Genomic DNA, 13,558 nt, shown 5'->3' on the forward strand with positions numbered 1-13,558 from the left:
GGACCCTGAAAATCCAAGATCAAGGTGCTAGCTGATTTGGTTCTGATGCGGGCCATCTCCTGGGCTACAGACCACCACTTGTTGCTATGTACGTCTTCAGATGGCCTTTCCTTTGTGTATACATGCGGAAAGGTTTCTCTCTCTTCCTATTCTTATGATGTCATCCACAGTATGGATTATGACCTCACTAATTACCTTCTAAATGTTTTATCTCTAAGTATAATTATTGGGGTTAGAGTTTCAGCATAGGAATTTTTTGAGAACACAGTTCAGTCCATAGAATTCTGTCTCCTCCAATTCATGTCTTTTCCCACACAAAATACATACCATCTTTCAACAGTCCTAACTCATTCCAACATCAACTTTAAAGTGTGAAGTCTCATCTAAATATCATTTAAATCAAATATGTGTGAAGCTCCAGGCAAAAGTTCTCTACAGCTGTTTTGTGCTTCTAAAATATAATGCTGGGACAGACATAGGATAAACATTCCTATTCGAAAAGGGAAAAATAGGAAAGAGGGAAGAAGTACCAGGTCCCAAACAAGTCCAAAACTTGTACCTAGCAAGGTACATTCCTTTAGGTTGTGAAGCCCCAGAACAATCAATCCTCTTTGCTTTAATAGGTTGCTTTCAAGATCTACTGAGGTGGCAGTGTTATCCTATAGCTGTATCCTCCCAGTGCTTTGGTTGGGGGCCATCTAACCTTTTGAAACCAAAGAAGTAGGCTTGATAATCTTTGAATCACTTTTGAAGTTTTTTCTTCTACTTGGAAGAATACTGTCTGTTTTCACCCAAATAGCTCTGTTGTCCTGCAAATCTAAGGATTATGATAGCCTTTCTTTATTTTGTCCTTTTTATTGTTCACTCCATTTGAAACAAAGTGTTTCTGCTAATATTATATCATAAGCTCTTTGTTGATTGATAGTCCACCTACACCCTTGGTGTTCCTGCCAGTTAATCTTAATTGCCAAGTTGACTGGATTAAGAGACTACTGGAGAGATGAGTGGATCATGGGTGTGTAAATATTATCAGAGGATTAATCCACTAATGTTTGGAGCTGAATGTGTTTTAGGAGTGGGGAACTCAAAGGATGCCTTTGCAAGAAATATGTCCTGCTGGTGCTGTTTCTCTGTGGTTTTGCTTCCTGGCCACTGTGAAATAAGCAACTTTGCTCCACCATGCTCTTCTGCCATGATGTTCCTATCTTGGAGCCAGCCAACCATAGACTGAACCTCTCTGAAACTGTGTACTAAAATCCTTCCTCCTTTAACATGTGTATGTCAGGTATTTTTTCCAGCAATGGGAAAACAGACTAATACAGTGTTTCCCAGAACATGCCTTCTCATCATTTTGCAATGATGAAAAATTTTCCAGGTTGAAAAAATTTTCTGGTTCTTTTTCGCTTAGCAATTTCTGCTTCACTTCACCTCTCTTCTTTCACATTTTACTATTACCAAGCCACTCCTTCAAAACTTTTCTGAGATAAATCTTCAGCTAAATATTCAATCTCATCACTATCAAGTTCTAGTTTTTACAATATAGTAGAATGCAAGTATAATTTAGCCAACTTCTTTGTCACTTTATAAAAAGGACAGCTGTTTCTCCAGTTCCAATAACATTTTTCTTATTTCTGTCTGAGATCTCACCAGAATAGCCTTTAATATTCATTGTATTAATCACTTTCTCTTTATTGGACAAAAATACCCAACCTGAAATTTAAAGATGGACAGATTTATTTTGGTTCATTGTCTCAGTTCATAGTTGGCTGACTCCAAGGCAGGAATGGTATGACAGAGGAACATGGCAGAGGAAAAGGACTCAATCCATGGCAGCCAGGAAGCAGAGAGCTAAAGAATCAGCCAGGGACAAGAATACCCCTTTCTAGGTTATGTCCCCAGTGACTCACCCTCAACCAGACTTCACCTCCTAATAACACATTTAACTACTGAGCTCATGAATGGATGAATCCACTAATGAGTGTAGAACTGCCACAGTACAATCATGTTGCAAATATGTGAAACTTTGGGGGACATTTTAGATCTAAACCATAACATTCTGTCCCCAGATCTCAAAAGACTCAAATCTATCTCATTATGCTACATGCTTTAGTATATCTCTAAGAGTTGCCAAAGTTTTAACAGTTATAGCATTGTTGAAAAATTGAAGTCCAAAGTCTCTTCTGAGACTCAAGGCAAACTCTTAGCTCTGGGTCCCTGTAAAAATAAAAGAGAAAGTTAAATACGTCCAATGTGTACCAGCACAAGATAAACATTGAATCCTGTAGCTGTGTGTCCAGCACTTGTAGGGAAGTTGTGGTGAGACATGAATTCCAAAGGGCTTTGGCAGCTCTGCCCCTATATCATTGCCAGTTGAGCCATATAGCATTGCCAGTTGCATGACCTCTCTTGTGGGGTAGCTCTGCTCACTGTCTGTGGATTTTCTCAGTAGATGATCCATGTTCCTACCATGTTCAACTTCCTGGAGTCTCTACTGCACTTTTGACTTTACTCTCACAGCTTTATACATTGCCCTCTGTGGGGCACACTGTCTGGCTTCATAGGTCTTTGTGTGAAATCTGATGTAAGCCTCCTCAAATTCAGAATTCTTTCATTCTGTATACCTGTAAAGCCAGCACACACAGATGATGCCAGGGTCTGCCATCAGTTTAAGCAGTAGTGAGGCTTTCTTGTTTCATGACTCCAGAGGCCTCTGAGTACCTGGGTGCATGAACACTGTGAAACAAATCCTGGAATGCCATTCCCTAAGTGGCTATTTTTGAGCATGAGATCCAAGGGTTCTCTTCTCAAGTGAAAGCTTTATAGTTTTGAACCATCGAGCCTGCAAGGGGTGAGGTCTTGCTAATTCCTCAGATGCCTTGAAGTCATCTTTCCTAATGTCCTAACGCAAAGTACTTGGCTTCTTTTTAATGTCATTTTGTTTTTTAGCAATCAATCTCTCAGTTATAACTTTTCAGGTGTTTCCTTTCTGATGAAACTGCACACTTTTCATGTCTGCTTTTTGCTTCTGATTTTCACTGTAGAAAATAAAATAGCCAACAATACCTATGCCACATCCTGAACACTGGGCTATTTTGAAAATTCCTTTGCCAGATTAAAATTCACCACCTGTAGCTTTGAGTAAGTCCACCACCCTTCATCTCAGACTTTCACAAAGTCTTAGGATATTGCCAAAACAAAGACAAATTTTCTTCCAGAGTGTAACACATGTGGCCTCTAGTCCAATTGCCAATGGAGTCCTTGTTCCCAACTGAAACTTCCTTATCCTGGCCTTAACTATCCACATTCTTATCAGCATTCTGATCTTCTGAGACCTGACCAGAATTAGTCATCAAGCTCTTCATACAGCATTCTAAGGCTTCTAGCTTGCATCTCCAAACCTTTCCAAATTCCTCCTACAAGCCAGTTCCAAAGGATTGTGAATCACATGGTCAGGTATAGTCACAGTCACTTTGCTGGTACCAAAATCTGTTTTAGCCACTTTCCCATAATTGAGAGAAAATACCTGATACTCACAACTTAAATGAGGAAAGGTTTATTGGACTCACAGTTTCAGTCCATCATTGGCTCACTTCAAGGCAAAATACAGAATGGGAGAGGGGCATGGTGGAGGAAAAGAGACTCAACTTATGGCAGCCAGTAAACAGAGAGGGAGAGAAGGATCTGGGGACAAGAACACTCCCTTCCAGGTTAGCCCCCAGTGACCCACCTCCATCTAGGCCCCTCCTCCTAACACCACATTTAGCTACAGAATAAATCCACTAATAAGTATAGTAAACTACAATTCAATCACCTTCCAAACAGATGAGATTTTTGTCAGACATTCATATTTCTACCAACGTTCTCATAATAATTATTTATGTTTCCATCCATAAGATCAAAACTTTCTTTCTAGCTCTCATTTCCAGCTGAGATCTCACCAGAACCACCTTTAATATCCATATTTGTAGCACACACCCTGTTGTGGCTTGTGTCTAGATGACCCCCCAAAGCCTTTTTTTTGAAGGTAGCTAAATCTGGAATGTGTAATGCTAGGATTAAGGGTGTGTAACTACTAAACCACTACAAGTGAGTGATTGGTTTGGCACTGCCCTAATTTCTGTTAGTCTGAATGAAAGGGGCACGATGACATGGTTAAGATCCCTTGTTGCCTTTGCTACCTTGTGTGCACCATGTTGTTTCTCTTTTGTGAGGCGTGTTTGCCATCCATGCTTTGGAGTCAGCCAATTATGGACTGAAACTGCTAAAAACTGTAAGCCAAATAAACCTCTTCCCCTCCAACTTTGGGTGTTGGGTATTTTGTCGCAGCAATGAGAGAAAAGTAACTAACACCCCCCCCCCCCCGCAAAAGGTTCCAGCCTCTATGCATTACCTACTTCCAAAGGCACTTTCATATATTTAGGTATTTGTTACAGCAGCACCCCACTTCTCAGCACTGAAATTTGTATTGATCTGCTAGTGCTACCATAACAAAACACTGTAGAACAAGGGGCTAAAATGACAGAAATTTATTTCTCATTGTTCTGAAACTAGAAAGTTTAAGATTAGGTCTAAAGCCAATTGTATGCACAGTGAGTCTCTCTGTCTGGCTCACCAGACAGAAGATGGCCACCTTCTTGCTATGTCCTCAAGTGGCTTTCTTCAGTGTGTGCATATATGTCTTCCTTTTTACATATGGTCTCCAATCTTATTGATTAGAATACCACCCTTATGAACTCATTTAACCTCAAATAGCTCCTAAAGCTCCTATTTCCAAATGCAATCACATTGTGGGTTAAGGCTTCAACATCTGAATTGGGGGGGGGGGCACTACACAACTCAGCCCATAGAACTAACTTGCTATAATAATAGTGTTTTGTTTTCTTCTTTCATCCTTTTATATAAATAAATAATTCCAGTTTTCTCTTTACAAAGCTTTATTTCTAAAGTATTTAGACATTCTAACAGCTTTTTAAAAAACACATCTACATTCCCAAACCTGTTTTAAAAACAGCATCCTAATGTTCATTCTGCTATCTATAATCTAAGAATGACCCCAGTGAGTTTAAAATATGGGAAAAATTGGATGTAAAAGAATAACATGAATAGAGATGGTAAACTTTAAACACTGAATGTAGTGGTTATCATTAGTTTAGTCAAATGGGTTATAAAATAATATGGACATACCCAAGAAGTGGCGTAATGTTATTATATTTGACAGAAAACCCATACATCTAAATATCTTTCAGTGTCAGTCATCTCTGAAGTAAAATGGTGTTAGGATGTTCTTGTTATTAGATAAATATAAAAGGCAGATCCCATTTTCCTTCATTTTCACTGAAGCCTCAAAAGATTATGAAGTTAATATTTTTCCTTTTGTAGAAATGACTGATATATTTAATATCACTAGAGAACACAGACTTAATTAATTGATTTCTATCTTCATTTTTGAACAAATGTTTTTGGAGTTCTGTGTACTCCTGAAAAAACTGTCCTCCAATTTCATCAGACTTCACAATTTTTTTCCCCAAACTCTTATGGCACTATAGTTATGTTTCTGTGTTATTAACTTTTGCATTTAATACTTATCATTTGATTTCATTACTTAGTTGTATTACTGGTATTTGTTTTTGTCTCATTAAAAATATAAAAAACCTTCAATAATTGTATTTGTGCTTTAATTATCAAGCTACTATTTCTCATAAAACAGCATATCCTTAGTGTTATGCACAGAGTGGTTAATGAATAAGTTCTGAATAAATTAATTTTGCTAGGAGACAGGAGACTAATGGAAACAGCAAGATTATATCAACAGGTTACAGTTTTGACTTGAAAAATTGAACGTGTGTGAATACTAAATAATTTAGTGTAAACTAAAATGTTTAGCATATTTTGGTATATGTTGACTAATAAAATGGAATTGACTCATGAAGTCCTTCCTTGAAGAATATCAGAAATTAACTTTGACCTTAGCAGTTTTCAGAGCTCTTTATTCTTCTCTGATCTTGACAATGTCAGTAATTGGTGCCAACATCCACTTTATTACTTAAGTTCCTCTGATTTCTTGTTTTCTTTCACCTCACACATTAATTTATTAAGAATTCTACATATTTAACCTGTAAACCATAGCCTGAAACCATCTACTTCTATCTCTATGGGTTGCCATAGTTTAAGTTACTATTCTATCTCTTAGCTGTACCTGCCATAGTACGTATGTAGTTAGTATGATCTTTTAAGAATCTAACGCAAATGTTGTATTCTTATTTAAAACTCTGCAATAGCTTGCTATTGCTCTCAGAATAAATTTCAAATTTTAAACTGGTTTGTAAAGACCTATGGCATCTGGGTCCTACTTACTTTCCAGACTTTAACTCCTATGCATTTCTCATTCTTCCCATATTTCAGCCACAATGGCTTTATTTTTATTCCTGGAAATCAGTGATCCTGCTCCATCTTATACACTTTCACTATGATGGCCACTGTGCTCCTTCTGACTTTAACTTCTGTAACCTGTAAGAGGGAAGTTTCTGTGAAGAAAAGTAAATAAAACTGTGGGATGGATTTTTTTGTAACCCTGATCCCCTAGGGGAGTAAACTTCCCTGTTTCCTGTAAAATGGAACTGCCTATGGTGGTTAAAGTGGTTAAGAAACCCACACGGCTTCTTTCAAAAGGTTAACTATAAGCAGTTTAGAGTATCTTTACAAATATTTTGGCGTCTTTGTGAGGATGTGGTGACCCAAAGGAGGTTGAGTGATGAGAGGGATCTGAGGAATATAGCTTGATAGAGATCAGAACCTTGTTCTGCCACACTTGCCACCCTCCTCAAAGCAGAGGAGACAAACACCCAAGGTGTGGGTAGTCAGGGCCAAGGTCATTGCTGTTCCCATGCTTTAGAAATTAGCATATTTATACAATGGGGAGTATGTACAAAGTCCCACAGGATCCCTGGGTGCTCAGAGATGTAGATTACATATCTGTTAGGACAAACTAGTCTTTCAGAAAGTGATCGTCCCCTGAAAGTTTTGGGCATAAAACGTTCAGTTTCTTGAAAACAACCTACAGGGTAGTAGCAAAGTAGTAGAGCTAATGCTACTCTTCTCTCAATGACAGTTTGAATGGTTTGGGTTTAACCATAGATGTTTCTTCTCCCCTCCCAAATTCAAACAGAAGTTTCCTAGGTGGCATTAGCCTGCTAGCTGTGCTTGTGCTCTTGTAGAGGTTATGGCTTATTCTGCTAGGGAAGGTTTTTGGTGTTTCCTACACCATATACCAATAAATCAATGTTGCAAATAAAGCCTAAATTGAGGTCACTCCTCAGCAGAGTGATCTCAGTGGAGTTGTTAACTGTAAAGGTTTCATAGTAGGAACAACACTATACACATATTTTTTTTAAGTTACAAGGAAAAGAAATTTATTTGGGTTCTAGACCAAGATTGAGGAACAACATCTGGTGACAGCCTTGCAGACAGTCCTGAAGTGGCTCAGGGCAACACATGGCAAGGGACAGAATGTGAAAAAGAAGTAGCTAAACTGTTTTAAGTGACATTTATTTCTTAAAGACTTTTTGCACCAACAAACAAGGTGATAATATTAAATCTGGAAAAATACTTTTCAGATCCCAATTAAGAGAAAAGGACAGCCTAGCTAGTCCTATCCCTGTTTTCTATTTTTTTTTTTTTTCCTGAAAGATAGGCCTGGGTATGAAAGCTTAGCCTGCATGGACTGTGGCTGGAATGATTCTTTCTTTTCCTAGGGGGTCGCTAGCAATCCACAGATGCTAAAAGATGATGTTTACAATTGAAAACAAACCTCAAAGTTTAATAGCCATGCTTAGGAGTCAGGAGGGTTTGTTTTTCTTTCTTGGAGGAAGAGAATGCTCACTAGAATGTAAGCTGTATGATATCAAAGCCTTGGCCTAATTGGCAAATGTATTTCCAGCACCAAGACAATTGCCTGGTGTAACTGAGTAGTCCATAAATATTTGTTAAATGAAATATATATATATATATAGATTCTGTTTCCCTGACTATTTCATCACCATGTTCACAGACTTTGTAGTCAGAAAAAACTGAGTCAGTTGACAAATCCCACCTGATGGTTACTTTTATGTGTCAACTTGGATGGGCTAAGGAATACCCAGATATCTGGGGAAACAACATTTCTGGAATGTGGAGACAGAGTCTATAAGGTGCTAACCCTCAGGTCTGTTGGCCCAGTTCTCTGCAGAGAATTCACTCAGTTTTTAAGATAAGGCCCCACATTTTTCTTCCCACCTGGCTGTCTGGAGAAGATTGACTATTTGTTTAGTAGCTTCTTGTTGTTTGGCCCTGCACGTCACTTAGGCAATTTGTCATACCAAGTCTAGTATTTCTAAATCTTACCAGAAGACCAAGTGAGCTCTCTCCATTAGTATACACTCCCAGTGTGTATTTTTGGTTACACTGTCTTCTGTTCTGTATTATCAATATCTATTTCTCCTGTGCTTTCTGTTTTCCAGAAATTTATTTATAGCCACCTCCTGTCCCTTCATTTGTGGATTTACTAAGCAACAACAGGGTGCTAGCAGATAGAGGAAATTAACACGTGCTCAACTGCATCCTAACCTTAGAACCCTATAGACTTTAATTTTCTCACCAACTGACTCATTATCTAATAAATGACCCAAGTTTTCTGCTTCTACTTTTAGATATCTTCTAAGATTTCTTCTGGAAAAACTGACATTTTTGGGTGTAAACTTCATTTCTAAAGGATTGCAGCTCACCTGAAATATAAGACCAAGTCAGAGAAAAACTTACCTTCACTCTGTTTTGAGGATGTTCAGCTTTCGTTTTAGAATCCATCTTATCTTCTTTCTATGTTCAAGAAGGTCTTCATTGTTTCTGCCCAAGGCTTCCTGCACTGCAATATTCATGCTTTGTATTCTGCCATTTCAAAGTGATTTGTGGTGGGGAGGAAAGGAAATATGTGTGCTTAGTCAACCATCTTCAACTGGAAGCCAAAACTTTTAAACTTTTAAACCATTTGAGAGTTTAAAATTCAATGGCTATTTTTCTTTTAATAAAATCTTCATAGCCTATAAACCAAAAAGCTTTCAGAAAAATGCAGTTCATAAATATAATTTTGCAGACACATTTACAAAAGTTTCTAATTAATTTTAAAATATATTTGTGAAGACATCTAAAGATCATTATCAATTACATTCTATTTTCAGTTATTTTTTTCAGAAGATAGTCTTATCTGTCCTTTCCTTTTTTGATAGACATTTAACATGTCTCTGTATTTAAAACTTTGTCCTCTTTTTCTGAAATTTTATGTTACTTTGCAATTTTCTCTTTCTTTGGCATGACTCATGCCAATGACCATTCATACTTTAGGTGAACCCCAAATCCATTAGAAATTATAAAATACAGTCTGTGTATTCTCTGTTTAAACTGGAAGAAAAGTATTTTGCAGAATATATACATTCATGAATTAACCCAATAAGAGATTTTCTGAATGTATACAATATGCTAGGTATATTTTATATTTTTTAAGCAGAAGGGATACACCAATGACCAAAACAAGACAACAATAACAAAACAAAAACAAAAACCAGACAAAAACCTTTATCCTCATGAAGTTATATTCTAGTGGGAAGTAGACAATAAACAAGGTAAACAGATAAAAGTTATGTGTATTAGGATTGCGAGAACACTGTCTGCCACCCTGGCACCAGGACCATCGCACAGAGGGCTGGGCCCTGGGATTACTGTGCAGGCCGGGCTGGTATCTTGATCTGCACTACAGAGGCACCTGGGGCCATGAAATTGATGGTTATGAGCACCAGAAGATAGAACAGAAGTGAAAAACAGAGAGAGGGCTTCTCTGAGGCTCCTTGAGAAAAATTGAAGCCCACTGGGAAAGTCAGGAAAATCTCTGCAATAAAGGCACATTGGACTACTGTGGTTGGTAAGTTAGTGGGATCAGCACCTCCCATCAGAACCCAGACTTGCTTTGGGGGAAGGACAGCTGAAACCTGCAGTAGAACCTGGCAGAGTTCAATCTTGCATGAGGTCAGGGAGCTTAACTTGGGCCTTGCAGCCAGAAATCAGCCTGAATCTCAGTGGACTATGGCTGGCTTGCTAAGACTAATTGACTTAGATTTGGACACTGCTGCCCACATTGTCTATTGTGCCATCAGAGACATACCCTGAAGGAGGCCCCCTTTTTTCCTTTTCTTCTTTTTCCTCTCTACCTTCTTGCTTTTCATTTCTCTCCTTGTTTCTCATTTCTCATTTGTTCTTGTTCCTGTCCTATTTTGGATTTTTTTCTCTCTCTTTCCTTCTCTCAATTGTCATTATTTTTATAGGAAGGTAATACAGCATCTAGCTTCCCTATTGCTATTAGTTTGTTCTGTTCTTGTCTTTGTTCCTTCAATTTATCTTTTCCTTTTGTCCTCAACAGTTTCCCAAAGCTTGTGTGATCTTCCTGTGTCCTCTAATCTCACTTCTAAACTTTCTCTCTCCTTCTATCTCTGTATCCCTCCCTCCCCAACTCCTTCTATGTCCTCATCCTAAAGGGTAAATTTGCTATATTGAAGAGTTTATTTACCACAAAGATATTTTTGGCTGGTCCTCAATCTTTATCTAGTTCATGAAGTTAAAGGTGACAGATTAATAGCTAACACAAATTGTCATTTTCTAAGCTGCATCTGATGCTATTGTTGATGCTGATTGTATCACTTGGGCTAGACTGTCATGATTGATCTAATCAATTGTCCTTCCCAGTATATTGAAAATGAGATTGCCTAAGAGTCATTAGACTCAAAATCTAAAGACAAATTATACCTGGAAGACACCTCTGAGAAACAGTCATTCTATAAAGGTTCTAAATACAAGCAATAATGATACTCACAATAAGCAATACTGAAGTATCAAGCCAGGAATTAAACCAAAAAAAGCATAAACAACAAAAATAGAAATGAAAAGACACCTAAGCAAGGTGCAAACCGAGATTTCCAGCTCACTGCAGGCAAATTGTGGGGTAATGAGGTGGAAAAATCTGATAATCAACCACCTGGATACCCTGAACTGATATCACAGGAATTAACAAAACAGATGAATGAGGCTCTAGAAAAATTTAAAACAGAAATAATTTCCCAGATAACTACAGAGATGGTGAGCAGAATTAAATACATGACTAAAGACTCTGGAACAGAAATAGATAAAAAAATAAATGATCTCAGGACCATGATAGAAGCCATGAACACCCAGCATAGGAAAGAAATGGAAACCATGAAAGCCTGACATAGGAAAGAAATGTGATCCATGAAATAGATTCAAACAGATATCCAGGAGATTAAAAACTCTATTGAAAGTGTTTGCAACAGAATGAGCCAGTGTGAAGACAGAATATCAGCTATAGAAGACAGGATTGCAGTTAGTGGCCATGAAAAGAGAGATTTCTTGAAATACTAAGGGACCAGGAGAAATCAATCCAGCAGCTTCTAGATGACACAAAGAAGAATAACATAAGACCGATAGGAGTCCACGAAAAACAGGAGAAAGTAAAAATGACATAAAAAAATTCTTCCCAGAAGTAATGGCAGAAAACTCCCTAAGCAGAGGAAAAGAATTTGACATACAAATAAGAGAGGCATATAGGACTCCAACTAGCCATGATAAAAAAATCTACATCTAGACATATAATAGTCAAGATTCCAGAAACACAACAGAAGAACAAAATACTACAAGCAGTTAGAGAAAAGAAACAAATCCCATACAAAGGAAAGCCCATCAGAATCACAGAAGACTTCTCAACACAAACCCTGAATTCAAAAAGAGCCTGAAGTGAAGTATTTCAAGCCCTAAAAGAAAACAACCTCCAACATAGATTGATGTGTCCTGAAAAACTATCTTTCAAAATTGATGGAGAAATAAGATACTTCCATGACAACACCTGAGAAACTTCATGAATATCAAACCAGTACTCCAAACAATTCTAAACAATATCCTAGAAAAAAACAAGGAGGGTCGCAACTCCATGATGCCCAACAGAATGAAGCCATCAGACAAGGCAATAAATTAAAGGAAAAAGGGAGGAAAATGAAAAATAAAAGAGCCAACAACAGGAAAATATGACAAGGGTAAGTCTATATATATATTAGTTATAACCATCAAATGTTAATGCCCTCAATTCATGAATCAAAAGAAATAGACCGACACAAAGGATTAAGAAGCAAAATCCAACAATATTCTGTATACAAGAAACATAATTCAAAAAGAATTCATAGACTGAAAGTAAAAGGATGGAAAATAGTTCTCCATGTGACAGGAGCCCATAAAAAAAGTGGGGGTAGCTATCTTATTTGCAGACAAAGTAGATTTCAAACCAAAACTAATTAGGAGAGACAAAGAAGGTCACTACACTCTTGTAAAGGGAAGAATCCAAGAGGAAGAGATGACAATCTTAAATATATATGCACCAAATACTAGTGCACCCAACTATATAAAACAAATATTAATGGACATGAAAAAACAAATAAGCACTAATACAATTGTAGTGGGGGACATCAATACCCCACTGACACAAATAGACAGATCATCTAGACAGAAAATGAACAGCAAAACACTAGGACTGGTCCAAACTTTTGAACCAGTGGACTTAATAGATGTCTACAGAGTGTTCCACCCCACAAAATCAGAATACACATTCTTTTCAGCTGCACATGGGTCATTCTCCAAAATAGACCACATGCTACCTTATACATAGAACATGTTTAAGTAAATGTAAAGGAATTGAAGTTATCCCATGTATGTTATCAGACCATAGTGCAATGAAATTGGAGATGCATAGCATAAGAAACCACAGAACTTTACAAACACATGGAAATTGAATAACACTCTCCTGAATAACCAATGGGTCACAGAGGAAATTAAAGAAGAAATTAGACAGTTTCTACAATTAAATGATAATGGCAATACAACATACAGAAATATATAGGACACAATGAAAGCAGTTCTATGAGGAAAATTCATAGCAGTGAATGCCCATACTAGGAAAACAGAATGAACTCAAATAAACAATCTAATGCTGAACCTCAAGCTCCCAGAAAAAGAAGAGCAACACAACCCCAAAGCTTGCACAAGGGAGGAAATTATAAAGATCAGAGCAGAAATCAATGCAATGGAGACTAAGAGGATGATACAAAAAATGAACAAATTGAAGAGTTAGTTCTTTGAAAGGATAAATAAAATTGACAAATCCTTAGCCAATCTTATCAAGAAAAGAAAAGGCTCAAATCCATGCAATTAGGAATGAAAAGGGTGAAAGGACAACAGATCCAGCGGATTTCTTTGAGAACCTGTACTCCAATAAAATGGAAAACAGAAGAAATGGACAGATTCCTAGATACATATAAATTACCAAAGTTGAATGAAGAAGATATAAAAATTCTAAATACCCCAATTTCAATCAGTGAAATTGAAAACCTAACTAAAAATTTACCATCAAAGAGAAACCCAGATCCTGATGGCTTCACTGCTGAATTCTACAAGAAATTTAGGGAAGAGCTAATGCCAC

The sequence above is a fragment of the Heterocephalus glaber genome, unplaced genomic scaffold, assembly GCF_053883595.1.
Source record: "Heterocephalus glaber isolate CG9 unplaced genomic scaffold, H.glaber_assembly_v1.0 deba00000122, whole genome shotgun sequence".
In the NCBI taxonomy this organism is placed as follows: domain Eukaryota; kingdom Metazoa; phylum Chordata; class Mammalia; order Rodentia; family Bathyergidae; genus Heterocephalus; species Heterocephalus glaber.